Here is a 24,114-nt window from a genome sequence, read left to right on the forward strand (position 1 = left end):
ACGGAGATGACTGACCGGCGCTAGGACACTAAGGGAGGTCGGTTTTGACGCCACGGTCCGACAGCTGATTGGAAGTGATAGACATTTGGCAGCTGCTCGGGAGGGAGTAGATTTTTTTGTTTGTTTTGTCAGTCACTGTTGAGAGGACCAGGAGGACGTTATAACACCATCTGCAACACGTTTCGTAATGCTGTACTGTATGTCCTTAAATCCTTAGCTAGATTTGTTTGGTGTGTTTTCAGACAAGAGGGTTTACGCAATCTGTACCAATTTCTGATGTTTCAATTTCTCTGAAAGCGATTACACTAAGGAAAGGGACAGCGAGTTCTTCAAAGTTGACATACTGTTTGGTGATCTTTACATCTGGACTATTGATACCAAGTTTAAGCCATTGCTTCATGCCATATGGTTCTAACACCAAGAAATTTTACAACTCTCCTTAAAATGCGTTATGCCAGATTCAACTCGTCTTTACGTTTTTGGCGTCGCTTTCTCGCCCAAACTGTTCATTTGGCTGGCCGTCTTCCATTGCCGCGAACAAATCACGAAATACAGTCATTATCGATTGGGCCGGTGTGGCTTGCAATGAAAATCCTGCCCGCATTCCGTCGCCGGCAGTAAATTATAGTGCTTGTCTCGTCTCGGCACCAATTCTCAAGGATCATCTGCAACCGGTGCCGGCTTCCTGCGCCAGCCCAGGATCACCGGGCAGCCGGGAGGTTTTCTTTTCGTGTGTTAACGGTTCAATCAGCGCAACGCTGACGGGAACATCATAATCAACAATAACATCGACGCTATTGTCGAACGACCGGGGTGGGTAGCGCTTTGCCGGGCTGGGGCCATGCCGTCGTTAAATCACCGAATCGGATCGAATCACGGAAAAAGGGCATGAATGGTCGCTTTCGGGCTCGTCGCCGTCACGAACCGTACCGTTTTTTTTTTGGGGCGATGAGCGACAGCCAACCGATTGAATGTTCGGAAGCTGTGTAAAGGTACCGCGCTGTGCCAGCTCGCTCACTCCAGAGGGTTAGAGCGCCCACAAGCAGAGTTACGAGCGCGGATAAAAGCTGTGTAGCTGAGTGCGTCGGTAAGTTGGTTTACTTAATCCCCACCCATCAAATAATTCTTCCACCCGTACCTTCGGACCGCTGGCCACTTGTCACATCGCACCTCGGGGCACAGCCAACGCGGGGGAAATTCATTCGAAGCATCCGCTCGACGGTGGCACGATAGGAAGATGAAATGAAAGGAAGATCGTAAAGGAAATCGTAAAGGAAGGAAGGAAGGACGGAAGGAAGGAAGCATGGCTCGCCAATCCTGGGATTGTCTGCGTCCCGTTGCCCTTTCCATTTACCGCTGGAGTGTATCCCTTTCGCATCCTTTCGGAGCCGCTGGCCCAGATGGGTGGACCCAGATCACCACCACCACGGCTTGTTTGCTCTCGCTGTAATCAGTGTCGCTTGAGCAAATCCTATAATCGAATGATCTACAAATAAAATAAGTACATTTCTTCGGTTGATTTCGCTGGCGCGAGATGAAAAACCTTCCGTTGGGGGGGCGAAAAATCTCTCTCTCTCTCACTCTCTCTCTCTCTGTCACCTTTGGACGAATGTCTTGTTCGTTGTTTTGTTTGTGTTTGATCGCGATTTGTGTGCCTGTCATGGTGTTGCTGTCCCTTTCCCAGCACCAATCGCTATTTCATCGAGTTAAAACGAGACCAGCAGTAATAAAGTAAAACAGGGACACGGGAACGTGTAGGCCTGTTCCTCACCATTTTGTCGGCCATATGATTTATACGGCCCGTTCTTTTTTTTTGTTGTTGTCGCTTTGTTGCGTTTCTCCAAGAAACGTGATGCTTCGGTATGGTATTATGTCCACCGCCGAGATACCGATAGCTTACCGAAGTAATGCCGGCAACACACTCACACACACATTCACCTGGACCTGGGCTAGGACGTGGAATGAATGCGCAACACAGCTGTGGATAAAGTTGCCGACATGGCCGTGGGTAAGGATAATCGGTTTTGGAAAATAATTCTATCTGCGCTTTTCTTCTGGAGCTGGCCCTTTTTGTATTTTGTATCTTCCTTGCGGGGGCATCCAAACATGAGTTCTATAATTGAAGCCGAACAATGGTCGCGGGAAGCTGGGACGGTGGTTTGTCTCACCGAGGGTGTTTCGGTATGTAAAAGTAAGGATAATCAAATGTCACATCGCTATGGTATGATTATTTTTAGCGAGATACATCGATAGCAAATTAGTGACATATTTCGAGCACTTTACAGGAAGCGAAATCAAATTAAAGCACCAGCGTTATGCCCTTGCTTTTGACGCTTGATTGCACGCGAAAGTAGCGCGCAGTAGTATGGCAGTAGCTAATTGCATTATTGCCGGTACAGGTTTTGCATTCCACATCTGTTTAATGGATATTTTTTTAACGAATATATATTAATAATGGGAAGCTTTTCAAATAATGTTCATTCTAGGGTGCAACAAGTGGATTGAGAATGGCAGAAACACAGCTGAGACATTCCGAGCGCTCGGAGCTTCTCGAGCACATCAGCAGTACGCACCGTAGATGTATAAGCTGCTTGCAAACCATATATGTATATACTTTCGCCAAATCACAAGCTCCAGCAGCGAAACAAAATCGAAAAACATCGTACATTTCGTCGAATTGAATTATGCTTGTGGTGGTGAGGAGCATGGAATGTCTGACCATGGGGACAGGGGGGCACAGGGGACACAACATTGTCCACCCGTGCTTCCATTGTTCTACGTCCAGAATCAATGCTGCCCACCTGCTCCGGTAGCCTGGCGGGGTGGAGTCGGTCGATTGGGGTGTACAGGTGGGGTACAGTGCAATGTTGCTTTGCTCGAACCGTTGACGGTGGCTGTGCGCATGTACATCGCACGGGGTCTGCTCGATCGATCGGTTTGGCTTCGCGAGCGCGACGACACAGCGTCATCGGGACCGAAGCGGTGACGGTGACGGCCTTCGGACACTGCTTCGGGCAGCACATCGGCTGTTCGCTGGCGAAGACTCGGGTCTCGGAAGCGCAAAACTGCACGCGTACGCGCGTACTCCGGCGGCAGAGTTCCTTCCAGTCGCTTCCGAACAACGCTGGTTAACGTTGCAGCTGGGCCACGGACGCATACTAACAAAAAATACAGAAAAAAACGCACCACTTTCGCTTTGTACCGCGCGGGGTTTTGGTGTACGCTTAACTGTAATCTAGAACGCAGGTTAGATGCCTCTGCTTGTGTGTAAGTGTGTGTGTGCATTCTAAAGGATGTGATGGGAGAGAGAGAGAGAGAGAGAGAGTTCCTGCGGGAAACCCAAACCGAAACGACAGGGGCATTTAGCAGCAACGGCAGCAAAGGATGTAGATCACTAGGATGTAGTACGACGGCCTTGGGTTCCGTTGGGCCTCCGTTCGTGTGAGTGTAGTGCTACCCCCCCTGGTTTAGTGTGATACCCCTGGGTGATGGCGGATTTCCGGAAGTGGCATCTACCGGAAGCGCGCCACTGTACACCGTGCATTCCCATCGTGCAGGACAGAGAACTCGCCGCTGCCTCTCAGGGCCCATGACTTTGGTGTTTTGCACCTTCCGAATAACTTTCCATTGTTTTCATCTTAACGGCCACAAACGGCGGGTCGGGTCGGGTTATCGTTCATGTGTGTATGTGCGTAAACATTGCTCCTTACCAGTGTGTGATTGTTAGGAAGGTTGTCATAAATGTCTTGCCCTATCCTGACGGGAGAAGAACGTGACCGTGACGCAGACAGGATGACATCGAAAAGTGTTTGCCACACACAGGACGTGGGTCAAACTTTCGTGGTGCCAAGTGTTTCCAACGGTGATCACCAGTTGTTGGTAGTTGTTGAAACTACTTATGGCTAGGCTGCTATCGGAGTACATGACAGTTATACAGATATGGAGGTCAAACACTACGGTGCTGTAGAAAAAAGTTTTTTTATTGTCTTTCCGCCATCATGGGAGCGGTGAGACTCCAGTTCGGCCACAAACGCTACACCTAAATGCTACTGAGTTTGAAGCACGGTCTCCAAAACCGCAACCGAGGGGGAAAAGCAAAGAAGCCATGATTGATCTGATTATTTGGCTTAAGTGGTCAACAAATAAATTGTGTAGCATCGCGGGCGCGCGCATGAGTCGCCAACCGGAAAGAACTAACTCACATTCAAGCAGGGCCCCCGTCGCAGCAAGACACAAAACTCGCGGCAAGTGGGGAAGCATCTCAAAAAACAAATGTCCAGCACGGATGAATGAGACGATGACAAAGCCTCTTGAAGAAGCTGGTGGTGGTGGTGGTGGTGGCGCTGCTGACTGTGAGTGAGTGTCTTTATCAAGCGCTGTAATCGGATAACATTTGTTCCGTACTTACCTCTTGTCAAATGGGCAAACTGCGAAAGGAGAATAAAAAAAATGGAGTGCGCTGCATTCAACCCATTGGACAAGACATTCTGCTAACCGTTTGTCGAATTCATTAGACACGATTCTTAACAGTTTCAAACGCTTGGTTGTGCACACTGTACACACATTCCGCCAGGAAGAGCACCGTGCCTAGAGAGGCTTACTGGACTACTTAAGCAGTAGGCGCTTCATGTTTGTGCGCCACGCTAAGTACGCTCCATGCTTAAACGGCATCTTTTGATGCTGGTATTTCGTTGATTAGAATCAATTGGGAAGATTGTCATTTGGTGGTTGCCTTTTCATTTCGGAATGAGCGACGACCGAAAAGAGTTCGTGTGCTGCTGCTGCTGCTGCTGGTTTATCTTTTCACTGTCTGCAGCGATGGGAATGGGGTTTGGTTTGTTTAATTGATGTGAATCGTGATTGAAAAACTAACCTCTTCTCGTAATCATTCCTTAGTCATTTCATAGCTTAATGAAAACATTCAAACTAGTGAGTGAAGTTGAAATGTAAATTCGAAAGCGTGTGAAATTGTGACCAAAAAAAAAAAACTGTTCTTGGAAGTGTAAAATATGCGTGAAAGTGGGATAAAGTGAATGAGAATGAGGTGTACAAGAACAATCTGATGCACTGCGAAACAATAGCAGCAAAATGGTACAACAAATGATCGGAAGTGAAGTGAAAGAAGCAAAACGGCTCAAGTGAAAAGGAAGAAAATGGCGCATTAGAAGATTTCACAACGTTGTCGAGTCTTCGATCCAAGGAAGTCACGAGGGTTGTCCTGAAACCGTCGTGCATGGCCTACTATCGGAGGAAGGATAATCCTTCGTAATGCCGTTCCACATGTGGCACGGTACCAATGAACTAGTTTAGCTACTTCCAGTCATAGTGATAGTGTTTCGTCGTGTGTTTAGGTGTCTTCAAGAAGGCAGTTTTTGAGGCAGTAATAGTACTTGCAAACACTGCAAACGACCTTCACGTCGTGTAATGAAACAGTGTTCGGGTTGTTACTATTTATTGCTGTGTTTCCTGTGAAGTGAATAGAAAAAGAAGTTTAAGGGCACACAAGCAAGCTGGTGTGATAATTGGATCTGGACGTGTGGTTAGTGTGTGAGGTTTCTGGCGGTGTGCTTCCAGAGTACTACAGGACGCGTTGGCGAATTGGGAAATCTCAAGAGAATCATAGCACCGAAAGGAAAGCTCCGGTGAGACCTCCAAAGGACTTCAAAAGTAATGGGTGAGCTTCGATTGTGTCAAAATTCAATGAAAATGCATTTCTCGCGGGAGTTCATCGCGTTGCCCTCGTCGGGAATTATAAACCCATATTAAGTAATTCTGCAAATTTAGCAAGGAAACGATGTCGAAATTCTGAGTTAAGTTCCGAGACCGACCGGTAGGTCTCGAAGCGCACCGTTAAGACGTAACCTGTCTCATTTTCCAGTTTTCCCCAAAGACTTGAGCGTGAAAGTTTTCCGTCTTGGCCCTGCAGGGACAAACCGTCCCCGTCCTAAGCAGCATCCTGAACGCCGTTTTTTTTTGTGGGTTGCCCAGCTCCCAGAACTTTTAGCTTTTGGCTGTACACATTTTCTTCGCTGCTCAGTTTTCAATCAGTCAACTTCAGGTACGCCGTTGTACCGTTGCGACAGCCCGCGGAAATTCTATTATTCATTGCAGCGGGATGGGATGGGCCCCGATCCAATCGGCGAAGCTTATCAGACATTTTATGACTCCCTGTGCCACAGCCGGTGACACTGGTTGTCGGTGCACGGTACTGCGGTGGTTGCGCAGCACTTGAAGTATGCGCTATCAGCCCTTCGAGCAGCTGACACTTCCGTGCGCTTGCCTGCAGCCGTCAGCGTCAGCGAACGCGAACTTGTTGCCACTGGAGTTTTCCACGGGCCAATGTTATCTTGTTGACGTTTGATGGTGGTGGTGGTGGCTTTTTTACAATGTCATTTTCTTAATGTTTTTGCTGTTGCCGATGTTCAGCTCCACTTCTTTTATTGCGCTTCGATGTCACGATGCTCTACGTGCATAAAAGGATAATGGGCCCCACGAGTCCTTTTGGAAACATTGAACCGAAGCATACTGTTGGGATTATCGGATCGGTTTTTAAAACTTCCATGGACTAGGGCAACGTTTTGACTACGCGGGTCGAGATGATTTGACATGAGGGAATTGGTGTATGTTATTATTTTAATTTTAATCTTAGTGTATTGGTTCAGGATCTTAGCTTGTTTGGCTTTACTTTTTTTTGTTACTTTAAGTAGTGTGGGTCTAAGTTTTGAACTTCTTGAATCCTTAGAAAAGTGTCTGGCACATTACAAAAATCTTTTAGTAATTTAGAACTAACATCGCTTGTTCCGTGACTTTCGCTTCTTTAATTTCTATATTTACAATCGATGACCCCATTGCTGAGGAATCCGCAGGCATCCGGAGGGAAAGAAAAAGTGTTGGGCCACTTGCCAGAATATATTTTAGGACTGCACCTTTCGGAATTGGCCTTTTTCCTTTTCATTGCCCGCTTTTAGGCAAGATAAACGATAATTTTATTTTCACACGATCGATCGAAAGCGATTCCACACTAACGGGGGAAAGCTGGACTGGCTAGGATCGCCTAAATCAATATAAACACAGGAATGGTTGGTGCGCGGTACACGGGCTTCGATTTTCTTCCACCGTCCATTAGAGTGTGTTTGTGTGTGTGTGTGTGCCCATCTGTGGCAGGTTACAATCACATCCGATTGATGTGTGATGTAGGTTAGCAAATTTCACGGCAAAACACATCCGGCCGTCGACGAAAGGCCAAAACCTTCGGATCGATTATCAATCGGCCGTATATTCGTGCGGGCGCGAATGGTTTGTATTCTTCGAACGTATCGAATTGATCCGCATTCTTGGGCGGAAAAATGTAAAGTAAATAATGCGCGCTGCGTATTATTATTAGTGGGTTTTTTTTTCTTCTACTACCCGTATCAACCCTCCAGCAGCGAGGAAAGGAAATGTTCCAGCACCATTGGGATGCGATATGAAATAGGGAAAAGATCCTCCACGCCACCGACGACGGGACCGATGTCTTGTGTGACACTGTGGGCTGCGTTGGGTTGGGTTGGGTTGGGTCGGGTCGGGTCCCACCATTAGCATTTTCTTCGCGCACACGTCATCGTGAGTGGAATGAGCCAAACGTAAATAAACAAACAGACAAACACAAACAAACAAATAAACATTCGCAGTTTTCGCAAGACGGATACATGGCCGAGGGATGGATCTCGGTTGATGTTTTTGTTTCAGTTCCGTATTTTCCGTGTGCCGCGCCGGGGTCAGGCAAAAAAGGGATTTTGTTATCGTTTTTGCTGCGGAGCACCAACTTTGCTTACATCAATACGACCGTCGGTTGGAGGGTGTTTTTTTTTTCTCTCTCTCTCTGCGTGCGTGTGTTTGTTGGTGCTGTGCGGTGCTATTGATTCTATATTCTTTTACCTGGCTCGCTAATTATCGCGTTGCACGACATGGTGAAAGCGAACTGTGTTTCCCGTTTCGAACCGTGTTGAGTTTAAAGTTTTTCTTTATTTATTTTCCCTCCGCCCCGAACGTGGTTACGAAAATGAAATTGATTGTGGTCAATAAATTATCCATCCAGGTCGAAAATCCGGGGGACCGAACATTTTACTTTGGCGGTGGTTATCCATCAAACCGTGGCAATAATTGATGCGACTAAAAGTGAGCAGGATAGCGGATGATGATGATGATGACGATAATTTGCGCAAATTAAGAATCATTTACCTTTCCAATGTTGGATTCTGCACGGGCGGAATATCGGGGGCAGACTGAATGACCACATATTCGGTAAGTCTGATTGAAACCGATGGGACAGCTCGTGTACGTAGCTCGAATTACCAAGCGTAATCGAATCGAGGCATTGCTGCTAACTGGATGCAGAGGCCCGCACCGCTGTCATTGATATTTGACAGTTGAAATATTGCGCTACAAGGGTTTTCACTTCGGTAAGCTGCATGAAATATGAAACTGGTCGACCGCATCAACACCGAAGTAACATGTTATTAATTATAGCGGAATTAAATGGTGGATTGCGTTGCTGATTGATTCTGCAGCAATCTACGCACTGGTTTAATATTGGCTATTGGTCAACAGTTGGAGCTGTTTGGTGAAAGATAGTACTTTAACTCATTTTTTGGTAAACTAGTTTCGGAGAAGGTTCGATGCTTTATTCATGCTTTATGATGTTGTTACTGACGAATAACACCTTCTGCGTCAAAGCTTTGGGATCTTTGAACTGGCCTAGAATGCTTCCACTTCAGGATATTATTGACGTAAAGAGTCACAATACTCACCGCACCTTTCTGATAAGCAACATTTTTTCCAAAATACTATTGAGACGGTTCTCTCGTGTAGAACTTATTCTTCCCTGAATTATGCTGTTCACGAAGCGTCGCAGCACGGATTGAAGTTCTCGAAGTAAGTTTCTGGCCACCGAAGAATTGCACGTGCGTCGTACCGGGGTGGAAAAAAAAACTCCCATAGTCAGCATTTGCTGGCGTGTTAGTTACTTCGACAGATGGCTGATGGTTGGCCATAAAACTTGCACCACCAAAAAATCTGTCCGCTGTGACTAAGGCACGGTGTGTGCTCGTGCGCTGCCAATGTAAGCCAAGGAGGATTCATTCTAACTCAACAAATCATCTTTTTTTACCTGGACAAAGAGAAACTTTATGCTTTCGGTTTTCACCACGACGCAAAACACAACGCAAAGTAATGACCTGACACCGAAAGAGCAGTGGCCGGTCGGCCGTTTCATGTTCTTCGAAGCGTTGCCGTTCCCGTTCTCTAGGGCTTTTCCTACCCGTTTTTCTAACCATCATAATCGTTTGAAGGTAAGAAACTCGATCGCCTAGCACCCGCATTCCTGCGTTACACCACAGCTATAGCGCAAGAATTGTTTCCATGTTTGTTTTTTGTGAGTGGATGCGAGTGAGAAGGTACGGACGGACTAAAAGCAAAAAAAAACCCGTCGAAATTGGAACCAACAAATGGTTTCGTAGCACAGTGCGAAGGTTGGCGTACGCCCTGTCGCTCGATCCGCTATTGTCCGCTACGATGGCGATGGAGGCGCCTGGTGGTTAGAAAGCTCTCGCCAGATGTACTAAGGGTAGCGTTTTCCAATTTGCTTTGCGAGGGTGATTGAACAAATCGAAACGAACGTAGTACGGTAGGTTTCGCTAGAATATTTCCTTTTTCTCTTGGGAACATACTGAATGAGGAGGGAAGGTGTTGCTTGCTTCTACCTGTTTTTTTGCTGGTCATCTTACTCTATTCATCCGGTTTCGGTTTATTCGGAACCGATGAAAGAAATTGGAGAAAGAAGCAATAATGGAGAAAAAAAAACGAACGAAACCCGATGCTCTCAGCACATAGTAGAGGCGTGCAAAGATTATTCGCTACTGAAACGGTATCCTGGTTCTAATAGAAGTTTCGTCTCTTAAGGCTCTTTTCTGTGTGTGTGTGTGGCGTGTGCATTGGTAAGTGTGCGAAAGCGAAACAATCAAAGACGGTTCGGGGCGCTTTGTAAAGCCCATGTACACGTGCAGATAATGAATTCATGGAAGCATTTCATTTGTTTTTTTTTCGGGAGGGAAACTGTTATTGCTTAGGTAAAGGTTTTTCTCTGATCGTTATTGGTAAATTGGTACGTTAATTGAATTTTGATAATGGCATTATTTGAAATGGCTGGCAGCAAGCGGCATCATCTAAAGTATTCAAAATAATAATTGAACTTCAATATCTTGGTTTTTAAAATTTTGGAACATTTGATGGCATTTTATTTCGTTCCGTTGCTGCTATGATTCTTCGACGATCACGTCTGCTTCCTAGTCTCTACATCCTCGAAACGTTTCGGCCTGCAATTTTTGGATTTCTTGAATTTACCCGTGATTTTTTAAGAATTGATTTTCTTCGTAGAGGTGGCAGCCTTGATGGGGATTGATCTGCGGTCCTTCTGTGTAAAGACCGTCGTCGCTATCGTCTCGGCCACCGGATCGCCTCGATGATCTCTTTTATTTTGAATAACCTTTACTAAGCTCTCCTTTCCCGGCCGGTGTGCTTTTATTTACGTTTCTGTAATTAATTTTAATTTAGGAAATAATATTTAAAGTAAACACATCGGTTGAAAAATCGAAAGCTCGCGGGCACGATTCGCTGCTGATCTATTGTGTTTGATAAATCGTCTACGTAATTTGGTCTGTTGTACTACTGAAACGTTGCATCACACACACACACACAGGGTCGGCTGGAAGATGACCGCTAAAAATCAATTTTCATTTCCTCTCCATATTGCCATTCATCAGTGGCGCAAACGGCGGAGGTTGTCCATCGGTGTAATAAATCATGTTCAAGGTCCAGATCCAATCTAGGGCACCATTTTCCATCCTTAATGCTTGACGGAAAGTAAATCGTTCATAGGTCCGTCATCTTTTTCCTCTCCTATTCTCGAGCCACCTGTACCTTTATGCAGCAACAAGGAACATTTAAGTATGATCTGAGTACGACGATAATCCACCACGAACGAGCGTTGCGCTTTGGAAACTGTTTCATTTTAATCACATTAAAAAATATTCTTTCATCAGTAACGAACCCGGAAGATGGTTTAAAAATCGGGCCTGCAAACGCTCGCTTTCGTAGCTAACTGTCTCAGCTTCACGGTTGTACGTGTCCTGATGGTAGTGCTATGTAGCTGTGAAAATAAGTGAAATCGTAATTGATGTGACGCCGTCTGGGCAGTCGAAGGATGGACACGAATGGACATAACAAGATTAAGCGTAGCGAATGCGCTTTGTTGTTGTGTACGGCTAGCGATCCAGGCTGGTGGAAAACGGATGGACGTTTTTTTTTGTTCCTTTTCCACCCTTACAAAAAAGGGGCGGGGGGGGAGGAAAGCGTAAGAAAATTGAGGTCAGTTCATTGCCTCAAACGGATGGCCACTCATCGTTGCTTTGTGTGTGTGTGTGTGTGTGTGTGTGTTTTGCTGGGGCTGGTCGGTCGAGTGCCCATCGAGTAGTGCCTCGGCGTCGGGCTTTGCAATGCTCGTTCTAGCGCGCCACTACACCACACAGGAAATGCGCAAACCGAGTCCATTTAACACCGGGGACCATCATCGTTCTCATCATCATTAATCACGCGCTAGTGGTGGTGCCATTTGCTATCGGTGGGGGGGGGGGGGAAGGGAGGTGGCGACCGGTTAGGACAATAGGTGCGTCAGGGTCCTAAAGCCATACCAAAATGGTCATTCAGTTGACGGTTTAGCTTGGCTTTGGCGGTTTTTGTGAGCATTGGTACACTGAATCGCTGTTATTCGTGATAGCGTTGGCCATTTGGCACCGTTGAGTTGGGTTTTTTTGGTTGGTAGATAGGCATAAGCGAGTTTGTGAGGTAACAGAAGGACACAAAGATGGGGTTATTAGTTTTGAAGAAGAAAATAGGAGTTTATTATAGAAAGAGATGTAGTTGTTTCAGCCTGTCTGGGAAAATGATTCAAATGTTGGAATTCCAAAGCTCAAAATGGATTGCAATATCCTGGAGCTTACAAGACATTCAGTGCTTCAATCGACCACGACTTCAAGCGTGCTGATTGATTAAGTTCATACACAACCGAAGCGTGCTGTACTTGTTCAAGCTACTTATTCAAACTATAAATAAGCACACACACACACACACAGAAAGAAAAAGAAAATTGTTCAAAAATCCTTCCAAGCGCAGGAAAACAGAACTACGTACCTCCAGGGGGTTACTTCTGTGGAATCGAAGCACTGGCGATAAAAATAGAGCGCATCTTTCACGCGTACACGAGGAAAGCGTTTTGCTTTGAAAGTGTGAGGTAAGATTTCACAAAAGAAAGCAAAAGCGAATCGCCGAAATTTCCACTTTGGCCAAGCAGCGAAGCGTATCTCCTTCCAGCAGCAGGTTTTGGTTTTGAACCAACCACGCAAACAAACAATCACAGGCACATCAGAAGCTCCGGTCTGTTTTCCGTTCGGGGGAGAAGAAAAAAGGCAACGAACCATGGGTCGAATTCCTGCAAAACCGTGTGTGTGTGTCTTTGCTATGAAAGGATGTGAAGGTTATCTTGCGCCGAAGGATTCGATTTATTCTGATCGAAAATGTTCGCTATTTTTGATTTAAGCTTGCCGCTCGGGGTGGATACGGGCACGAAATGCACGTGAAATATTTGTGCAAAGCTTGTCGAGCATTGCACGGGATGCTGTATCAAATGTCGGTTGTGTGGAATGAGCTTTTTTTCTGCTGCCTCTTTCCTGTACCCTTTTTCGGAGGAAAACGAAAATCAATCGAACACCGCGCTCTCCCACATCCAGTTCCAGTTGGGTTGAGTTTCCCAAATCGGGTTTGTGTAGTACCGTTTGTTTTGTGTTATCATTGTTTCTCCGTGTATTGATTTACGTGCCAACGAAGTCGTGGGGCATGGATTCCAGCATTTTTATCTCGTCCAGCTCATGCATGCTCTGCGTGTGGAGGGTTTCTTCTTGCACAAAACCACAACCAACCGAATCGTGGAAACGACGGCGACGGTGGAGTGTCCCACCCTCGGAAGGAGGCCTTTCATGCTGGGTTCATGCTGACAGCTGCTACAGCATCGAGAGCCCAATAGGATATAGCATCGAGCATCTTGGATCGAAAAATAGGTCGGCTATAATGAGGTGAAATGGGCTACGGGCGAAAGGATCGAAGTTAAGCAAATCAGCAGGAGTTGAGGCCATCTTAAAGGCAGCACTCGGGCGAGAAGCAATGATTAAACATCTCGACCGGATTTATCGCTCGATGGGTTGTTATTGACACACCACTCATGGGTCTGGAGATGAAAACCGAGACTTAAAATGGCTTCCCGGCCATATAGTAAGGAGGCGCATCTTTTATTTACATATGTGATTGGGGATCATTTGGTTGCTGCTCCATTTGTGGAGCACGTTCAGATTGTGCAGAAGTGTAGTGATGTTGGTCAATAAGTGAATTGCGAGCCGAACCCAGGGCAGGGGAGAGCAAACTAGCCTTGCAGACACGCCATCTTGCAATCGTTCAATCAACATCAGCCGTCAAGCTCTCGCTGAATGTTTTCGTTGCACACTGGCCCGACCGTTGGTGTGAAGCATTTCCGTCACTTGATGGAAAAGTGTCAGGGAAATGGTGCCGGTCGGTTACCACGTACTCTGGTACCGGGCCATAATCTGGGCTGTTCTCTTTTTTTTTCATTCTGTCCGCCACCATGTCAGATGTGCTTCCAGTGAGTGTACTTTATGCACCGAAGTCGTCCGATGTCCATTTGTACTAACGACAGCCGGGTAAAAAAGAGGGGAAACAAAAGGAAAGCAAAACAAAAAGTAAATGAATGTAGTTAGGTTGCCAGACTCGGTGCGACTCGGTGGAGCTGGCTGTTTGGATACCCCCCTCCATGATCCAAGGGGAGGTTTTTGTCGCTCGGCCATCGTTTGTTGGTTTTATGGATTTTCACTCCCGGACCGTTTGTTTTAACTTGGGATTACATTCTGTGGCCGTCCGGTGATAGCGGGCGCATCATTGATGAAGAATGACGTTCTAGCTTAAAAACGAGCTTATCGAGAGCGGGATCCTATTTGTTTTATTTTTATGTTCTTTTTTTTCTGGGGCTTTTTCGTATCGGATGAGTGCTGTGAAATGAATGTTGTGATACATATGTTTTTGTAGGCTCTTAAAATATTGTATTTATCTGCAGTTGAGTGTTTATTTATGGACTGTAATTATGGACGAAATGTTTTTTTTTCGTAATAGTTTAAGCTTTGCTATCAATCGTGAAGCGTACGTAAAAATTCGGGGAACAATGGAGGCGCCCAGTACTTTAAAGATTTTGTGCGACTGGCGGCACTTGCACAACAATAGAAGTGATTTAAACTTTGCCAATCGTATCTGAAAGCAATCGAGTGAAGCCGCTGTAAATAATTCACCCTTCGCTTAGGTTCGTTTCGTTTTCCATCCCAAAAACCATCGCTACAGCTAATTACTCGTAGGAAAACACTCATCCACTCCACTTTAAGTTGTCGTTTAAACAGGCAAAACTCCCGAAGAAGTCGGTGGGTTTTAAAGTTCAAGTTCATCGTGGCAGCCGGTGTGCCCTTTCCTGGACTTTCCCATTAACTTCAAATTCAAACTGTCTCCCCCTTCAAATCAAGCGCTACCTCCGTAACCCTCGTCGTTGCGACCCCGTTCGGGAAAAAATGGGGTCTTTACGATGCCTCTAATATTCGATGAGCACATCCGACACCGGTGGGCGCGCTTGTGCGGTGGGCGTGGGGATGAGCTCGGAATAATTAAATTATAAAAGCTCAGTCGAGGCTAGAAGTTTTCCGGATAGTGTATTTCCGCTCGAAGATGTTTTAGCACGCCGTTGGAACGCTGGCAGCACCCGGCTGACGAGCGCATAGAAGTGTTCGTGTTCGCTGGAGGATTTCATGTGAAAGTTTATTTTCGGTTTGCATACGGGATTCAGATGTGGGCGGGTACGAGACAGATAGAGGGATAGAGAAGAATCTAGCGGGCCCATCTGCCACGCAGCGCAGTCGAAAGTTTGAACGATATTTTGAATAATTAATTTCTAATTCAAATGAAATGTGGTGGCTGTTTGGTGGAGTTGTGTAACATTTGCTCCGGGGCATCTATTGATGATCTAGGCCGGTGTGTTATGGTTTTTCCCTGGGCGATCGTATTCGTAGCGTTTGGTTCGATTTTTAACAAGTATGTGCTCAGGGAACTTTCAAAACATCGAGTCAAAAAACACGAAATTCAAATGTAAGGACAATGTACCTTGGCCGATGATTTCGTTGAACACTTTAGCCCATTAAAAGGTCCGTCAAATTGTACTGCATGCTCGGCACTGACCTTGCTTTTGTTCTGCGCATTACTCGACTCCTCAATGCTCGACAAAATAGCACGTAATAGATTTTGAAAATTACATACCGCCCGTGTGCAGCAAGCCACGGTTTTGGGGGACTGTGATGAAAATGTTGCCCCGTTTTCACGGCTTAAAGTTTCTCGCTGTTAGCTTCTACGAAAAACTAAACGGACTCTACACTGCTCGCTGACTGACGGTACTAGTAAAGCATGCCCGAGAACACCACTTTCGGTGCACCATCAAAATCAGTAACAATAGTGAAACAAAAACCTTATGCACCGACGAAACCGTAGTCAAAGGGACGAATAAACGGGCATATGCTTTTAGAGTGCGCTCTCGATGAGTGTGTGTGTGTGTGTGTGTGTAAAGTAAAAAGTTTCCATGGGATGTAATATCTGAGGGGAAGTTTTCCATGATTTTTCTGCTATACGCTTGTAGGAAAATTGATTTTTCGTGGGAAGCAAAAAAAAAGGGGGGGAAAAGAAAAGCTTCGGCAAACATGCACTTACCCGTTGACGGATGTTTAATTGCAGCGTTATGGTATGCGCAGCAGCGTCAGCAGGTTCAGGCCACCCCTTTTTAACGTACCGGGACAATGTTTGGCAGTTTTCATGCATCAAAGTTTTCGGAACGATCTCGTAATTGGTGGTGGTTTCGGGAGAGAGTATTGCGCTGGTGCAGTTTTCCGTTTTCGCCTGGAAAATCCCTGCTGCGCACGGTTCCAATCATAATTAAAAACAATGTGTATGTGGTACTCGGCTGCAGATTTGTTATGTGCGGGCTTTGATGGTGATGTGTGGTGGTCGGTTTATTATCAAAATAGGATTACATACTTTGTTTTTCGGTGAAATGGGTGGGATCAGGTTTTATTCTTATTTACTTCTCCACAGAAGACCAAGAACTGGAGCTTTTCTCTCTCTATCTTTACGACCGCTTAGGTCATACCTGCCATTTCTGGCTGACTAGACTTAATGGTACCACAAAGTTGGATAGCGAGTCCTCACTACGACGGAACGGTCCGGATGGGATTTGATCCGCGGTCCTGCCATGTAAAGACCGGCACCGCTTTTGGCTCTACCAACGGGCCGCCTCCTGGAGCTTTTTCTGAATAAAAATAATCTATCAAGAGTTTAATAACGTGAGCTATGATGACTTCAGCTAGAAATTCTGAACATTTTGAGCCATTTGCTGTCAAAGAGTCGACGCACGTCAACCTGCCAAAAATCTTGAATACAATTTTTTTTCGAGCGTCTGCTCAAATTCAACGATTGGCTCTATGAAGAGCTAAAAGAATATTAGCCGTATAACGTTAAAACACATCCAAAACAACCGGCTAAAGTCATCGTGAACCCTAATACTTCCTCTTCAACTGATGGTTTAACTGATGCTTTGCTAGTGATTTCCTCATGATCCTAAAACCCGGTTCCAATTTCAAACTATATCCAGATTGATGACAGCAGGATGGATTACCTGCTTTATGAAAACTGACAGCACTTTTACAACGAAAAGCCAGGTTTTGTGGTCTGATGATCGAACCGAGGAACGAAAACAAAACTAAAAACAATACCCAAACACACACACACACACGCCGGTAGAATGGTTTGATGTGACCACAATGTAATGGCCTCCGAAGCTGGGTTGTGGTCTGCTCAATGGGTGGTTGGTTGGTGGTTTTTTTAAATTTTATAACATATCCTGACATCCTCAGGGACCGCTCGCTTCGGTACACCACAGCGCCGCACCACAGTGCCCTAAGGTATGTTTCAATTTTCCCATGCTCTCTCTGACAGCGAATGAAAGCTCAAACGTAAAATGTGTTATGACAAGACCGTGAATTGTCAACGTAGTAGCTTGATCGTGTGTGTGTGTGTGGATCGAGGCTTTTTCGAGGCAGTGGGATGGTGTTAGCAGCTGTGTCTCGTCCGGGGAAAAGGAAATTGTATCCCAGAAGGATGGAGAAGACTGTGACGAAGCAGCGCAAAGGTAGCATGTCTATCCAGTTTGTCCTACGGGCAGGTAGAACCCATCCGGGCGCTCATCTACTGATGTCAAGCAGTGGTGTAACTTTAATGATATTTGCTTGCCGGTTTTTTTTTGTTGCTCCGTTCCTTTGCATATTTGTTGCTTCATTTCCCTTTTCGTAATCTTTTGTGTCGGTTTAAGCTCGCGTACTGGTGAGCTGAAATGAAGGCTTCCCTGGATAAGGTGGAAAATGTCCCCCATCTGTACTGTGCGGGTCGGATGTGATGGGGTGGGTCGGTCGCTCGCGTAGCTTGACGTAGTACACCGAACACAATTTGAACTTTTTCCGCCCAGCTTTTCATCCCCCGGGGGCTTTGGATGGAGCTGTGCGTGTGTGTGTGTGTGTGTGCCGGGGCTGGTTGACGGATTTCGGTTGACGCAAGAGTGCCGGGCCAAAGTTTTACCCCGACAGTCGCGAGAGAAAGAAAACGAGTTTGTCGGGAACTTGTCGTCGTTGTTTTTTTTTGGTGTGTTTGCTGTTGGTCTGTATTTCTTGCACTGAAAGTTTATCAGTCAGCTGATGTTAACAGGGGATTGGCAGGCAACAGAGGGTAGTTGTGGAATGGGGACTAGCAAAAACACATTCACGCGTTGAAAAGCGGTTCCGTTCCGTGATGCCGTGTCCTGCCTGATCTGTCAATCATACTCTCTTCACTAAACCTTTCGCAGCTGAAGGATAGGGAAGCCTATAATCTTTCCGATGTATGCTCCTGGCATTATCATACTTACCAGAACTCCATGACTCGCCCTTGTTACACATTAAAGTATTAGCTGCATTCTTGAATCCGATATAATTGTACGTCCCTAGAACAATTACCTTTGGAGGAAATGATTTCGTGTCTTGCTTGCTTAAAGGGGCATTGTAATGTTTCATTAACTAACGTTTACCGCCACGTGATTGGTAGTATTAGTTGGTTCGGAATCTGACCGAGTAGGAAAATAGTGACACAGCGCGCCCGTCGTCGTCTATCTTCGCGTCCAGTCCAACTTTAATAGAGCAGCACTGATGGAAGGGTGAATATGTACAGCCACCCCTTCCAGCCCATTGTTTTCTACTGCTCCCAAGGGTGTTTGAGAGAAAGAGAGGGTAAATAGGAGTGGAAGGATTTTCCTCGGGTCGCCCCGCACCATTCGGGGTATCGCTGTCGATCGTATCGTTTGGTTGATTGATTGATTGACAAACCTGGCTTCGTTATGTTTTGTGGTGGTATCGTGTGCTTTGTGAGAAATTTCCTCATCAGAGCGCACGACACGTAATGAATACGGGTGGAGAAAAAGGGTGAAAGAATCGTGATCGGGCCAGGCCAGAATGTAGGTTAAGTGATAATCCTGTTATCCTGGGTGGGTCATGCGATGATATATCCATCGATAAGCTATCGGAGCAGATGATCCGCTGGCAGTTTTAAGTGAAGTAATGCAGAGAGATGGGGCGTGCCGACTAAGTACTCTTGTACTAATATTCAGGCGTATGTAGCTAGCTCTCCTTTCTGTTTTATTGTTGAAGAAAAATGTTCAGCTTAAGAATAGGATGAAGGATTTTAGATCCTTTTTTGCTACTTTAAAGTCATGTACGATGTATTCTCTTCTACTCTTGGAATAGAATGGATATTGGAGTTTAGTTAGAAAACACTCATCAGAGGACTTTGTTTCGATTCACAATTCCTCGCAAAAGGATAACTGTTGCTAACTGATGTAGACAGCAATAGCAAATAATGTGAAACAATTTCAAAACTCCCGTACCTCATTGAATCGCGCCGCAGCAACGTGCGTTCATGGAACAACTGATCCCCTTTTTCATAAGCTCAGCCTAATGCCATCGTCGTCGTTCCTTTTGTCTGTGTGTGTGTGTGTGTGTGTGTGTGTGTGTCATCAATACAAAAGGAAAGTGGTTCTTAAAAACTCAGAAATTAAGTCACCACAGTTCACGGTTCACTGCGAGCTTCTCGTGCGTAACAGCTTGTGCTTCGGTGCGCCCGAACCGTGCGGGCACAAATATTCACAAAATGTGCCTCCATGGCGGGCGTAAAGATATTGTGAGAAGCTTGTTGTTGTTTTTTTTTGTTGTACCCACACTGTCTCGTTTTGCCGTTTCCGGTTGGTTTACGTTCCCCGTTTCCAGCGACTGTTTTATGGTTAACTCTAGCGCACGGATTGTAGCGCACGCGGTAAAGGATGCTCGTTTTCCAAGAGAAGCGAGTTCACTATCAGGTTCATGGCATAGCTGGCACGATTTGGGAGGATTTCCGACATTTGCCGAAGCCCAAACAGTGTAGCGTTTCTGGGAAGCTTCGGTGCCGCGGTTTGAAGCCGGCTCAAACATTTGGTTCCGTATTTTATGTGCAATGTTTTGTTTTTGTTTGCCGGGTTCTGGGTATGCTTGAAGGAGGTTTTGTGTGTTTTCAGTCATCTGGCACGGGTAGCATTTTCTTTAAGAATCAGATAAGTTCGAGCTATCCGATCGCAGCTGTGTTTGGTTTAATTTAAATACAGATCGTTTCACAGTTGTACGCTCAGTTCTTCGGTGCTCCACTATCTTCTGCTCTTATGGAGTTTTGTGTTCAATGGGCCTTCATGCTTTTTTAAACATGATATTTTATTTGAATTGGAAATATTATCCACAGGCTAAATGAAGAAATATGTCACTATTCTATGGAATTGTTTCTTTGTAACAGGAAACAAAAACAAAATAGACAAGACACTGTCGTTTGCCGAATTCTTATTATCGCCAGTCAATTCAACCCTCCAGCCGTCGTGTAACCTTCACACGTTTGCTGTGTGTACATATCTAGCTGGTTGGAAAAGGTGACTAAAATCAACAAATAAACACTGTGCCTACGGCAATGAGCAAACACTTGAAAATCCATCAAGTGGATGGCCCAGTAAAAAACGAATGCACGCGTTTCACTTCGATCGGATCGCGTACACGTGTATGCGATGGTGGTTTATGGTGTGGCGTTTTATAGCCTTCACTACAAGGTGGCATTATTTTAATCAACTACCATCCCCCAACGCAACCACCAATGGAGGTCATCGTGTGTGTGTGGAGTGGTAGTTTTTTTCTGGAATGCCTGCAGCTTTGTTTCAATTTCTGTTTTTTGTTACTTGGGCCATCAAGGTTAAAGATCCATCGATAATATTTTTCTGCCGGAAGTTGAATAGTTGGACACAAATTGGAAGGAAATAAGCATAATGACACGACGTGATGGGAGTTTATTAGGCCTAAATTTGTCGTACGTTAAACCATTCCTTGGGTGGTGACGGGTGCGTGTTTGGTTGAAGTTCTAACCCGTTGGGAATCAATGCGAAAGAAATTGAGGAGATTTTTGATAGGATAAATCGATTTTAATATTATTAAACCCCTAACAGTCATAAAACAAGTGTCTATTTGTACAACAATGAGGAATTTTGGTTAAACACACAATATAAGCAATCAAAGTCTTTTGATTGCTTATATTAGCAAATTTAGCTTAAAGACTCTAAAGACCTTAAAAATTCTACAAATTTCCTGTGATGTTGTAGAAGCACTCTTCGCTTGACCTATTTATCCACTCATTCTTCGCATTAACGCAGCCCTAAATTGAATTATTTAAACCTCCATACTGACAGCCTGTGGTTTCTTATCTTCTCTACTTTCAGTGTAACACAGCCGACGTGCTTCAAGCGGAGTGCGAGCTTTCAGGTAATTAAATTCATTCGAATTTTCGAGCTTTTGTGTGTGAAAATGAGTGCGTGTGTGTGCTTTTGGTTGCGAATATCTCGCGGTTTGACGTGTGAAGCAGTATTAATCCGTGATCGGCTTCGGCATCCAGGATGATGATAGCATTAGGCAACACTCCTTCGAAGCGTGGCTGTGGTTTTGCAAGTCAGCACCGGCAAGATAGCGTGCAAGCGAGTGTTCCAAATCGCGGTTAACCAAACAATTGTGTAGCTTAGCTGCTTGGCTTAAGGTAATCCACGATTGAGCAGCGGGAAATTGGTGGCCCGCACGGTATGGATGGATGGTTTTGTGATAAAAGTGTGTGTCTCAATGCCTTGGTGAGAGTTTGTGCTTATTTAGAATGGCAACCGAGAGAGAGGGAGAGAGAGAGCGCCATTCAGATGATAACGGAAGTTGTCAGTAGGTATAAATATTTAAAGCTCACCTGTACGCCCTGTTTGTTTTCCCCCGTGACAAAAAAAATGCAATGTCAGCTCTATTGAACAATTCATCTTCAAACGGGTCCAATAATTTCCATCACATGTACGAAGGAACACTGTTTGGCTTGACGGTCATCAAAGGGGAGCGTAGTACAAGCTACCTGGTCGAAACTATTTAAGCGGTAGCATGTTAAAGATCGTCCCCAACTACACACCACTTCACAGCACAAAGCCCAAGCGTGCGGTGTGCAATTATTTTACTTCACAGCCATCGTCATTGTGCAATCAACTGCGTCAGGCCGGCGGCCGTAGCTTTCCTGTTCAAGATAATTGTTTGCGTTACTGTATGTTTATATTGTAACATCTTGCAATGGGGTGCCGTGCTGGTGAGAAAATCAAATATTGCCACTCGCCGCCACCACCCCATCGTATCGGTTCGATCGCTCGCTCGCCTTTCCATACCAGTCATAAGGCGGTATGAACTGGTCTGGGATGTCTGCTGCTGGCACTTGATAAATTAATAGTGGCGCGTACTCCTGGGTTACTTGGAACCGTAGGCCACCGAAAAAAAAAGAAGAGCAAACGCGGCAAGAAAATGAATGAATTTTACCAACGAATCGGCTGTACAATCGATTAGCAGAGTAGGTAGTAGGTTAATTTTATAAAACTTCACTCCGACAGATTCACCCACGGTGAGCAAACCAAGGCGAAGGGCTACTTCGTGCCAGTAAACCATTACCGATGGTCGACTCTGACCAGTGTGCGGAAACTTTCCGCAAATGTCCGATCACGGGTGGCATGGGCTGGCATGGGGATATGCGGGTGTGGTGGTGCTATTGAAACAGCTGGCAGCTTTGGGAGGAATGTTTGCCTTCTCGTCCATCACACAGTGTGACATGCAATCGGGGTCTCCAACAAGAAAAGCTTCCATCTCTGGAGTGAGCGATGGGTATATGGGGGGGGGGGGGGGGGGGAGGGTGTGGGGGTTGGAAGAGCGGGAAAGAGGGATTGTTTGAACATGCCTTAGTACTGGGTGGCGCGATTGAGCCATCGTGCAAAGTTTGTTCTGGCGATGTGCATGTAGGAACAGGTGAAGGAGAAAAAAAAACCGGTTGCAAAATCTTGCTTTTATTTCTGCAATAAACGTACGAGGCATGCTTCACGATGCAGGGTGTTAGGGTGAGAGAAGGAAAGAGTTTTAATTATAGTTTAAGAACATTTACAAAATGGTTGTTGTTTCAACAAAGTAAATTTTAAGTTCAGCACGGTATCTTAGTTTAAGATAGTGGATTAAGGCCTAGCATTGGAAGCCGTCGACGATCGTTGGGCTATTAAGGTGAAACCATTTAAAGAAAAACCAAGTCAAACTAGGTAACAAAAATTAAAAATTTAATTAAACTCAAAAGTTTGATCCAGAAATATTTAAATTATTCACAGAAGAAGCTCATTTGTTGAGTACACTTTGAAACGCTCCGCAAAGTGTTCGCGGGTTTACAGTTTTTCTCCAACTCCAACTTGCAATTCAATTACGATGTGCATGTACAAGATAAAAAAAGCTCACACTGCAATGCGGATGCTTCCATTGTACTATCACCTGCCCTATCTCCTACCAGACCCTTTCCGATACGAAGTCTGTAAATGTAAAAATCTCTGTAAAAAGATTCACTTTTGGCGAAAAGTTGACCTGGAAACTGTGGCAGACGTACAAAATGGAAACTTTGCCTTTGCCCGACTGATCTTTCGCTCCTTTTCGACCCCTCCGCTCCCCCGGCCAGATTTGGGAGTTCAATGAAAGATAGATCCGCTCGATACTGGCTGTTGGTGGGTGTAGCGTGCTATCGCTGACACGCGTGGTGAACTTCTGTTATTGACTCACCGGGCGATGAGACCGCTCACCTACACCTACCCTTTCGAGGCGTAGGACACTGGGGTTGTTGCTTCCGTTCGCCCCATTCTCACGCTCGCTACGCTACATCTATTTGTCAGTCGCGCAAAACTTGTGGCGAACGAATTTTGTTAGAAAATGTTCCTTCAATCTTGAAGTTTCTTGATCTCACTCGTGTAACATTCCCTGCCTGCAGACGGGATTTAGCGTTCGTTTCGGTAAGTGCAAACATACCGCCACACGCGTCTCCGCGTCCAAACCGCGACTGTTTGCTTTTGGGGTGCAAAGGCGCTGGCAAGATACACACTTACCAGCACGGAAGCTGCTGCCCTTGGCTTGGGAAGTGATGGAAAAGGATGTTGTGGGATCAAGAAGTGAGTTGTAATCAATTTTATTCATCAATTTGTTCGCGCTTTTCGAACCAACGGTTGCGTTTTGTTTGACGTTGAATGATATTTTCAGTCAAGACTTTAAAGGTCCCAGAGCTGGTGCCTTTACGATATTGTACGGCAGGCGTGGCAAGAGATGTTATGTTTTATTCAAATCATTTCACATTTGATGGATGTAGCCATACACGGGAGACGTTTGTCAAACATGGTGAGGAATGTAATTGCACGTTGTCGGTTGTGTACTCTATTTGCAGACCTAATTTGAATTTTCACACTAACGCTTGGATGTCTTTGCG

At 45.5% G+C, this 24,114-nt stretch overlaps 1 protein-coding gene across 1 annotated transcript in view; it reads left to right on the top strand.

Moving 5' to 3' along the window:
* The window catches only part of LOC118507642, a 108,672-nt gene that overhangs the window by 21,874 nt on the left and 62,684 nt on the right, over window positions 1–24,114 (top strand). The window contains 2 exon segments of the mRNA XM_036046402.1: window positions 4,897–5,674; window positions 21,044–21,086. The gene's annotated coding sequence lies outside the window, so the exon portion shown is untranslated.

Source organism: Anopheles stephensi, chromosome 2 (assembly GCF_013141755.1).
Source record: "Anopheles stephensi strain Indian chromosome 2, UCI_ANSTEP_V1.0, whole genome shotgun sequence".
In the NCBI taxonomy this organism is placed as follows: domain Eukaryota; kingdom Metazoa; phylum Arthropoda; class Insecta; order Diptera; family Culicidae; genus Anopheles; species Anopheles stephensi.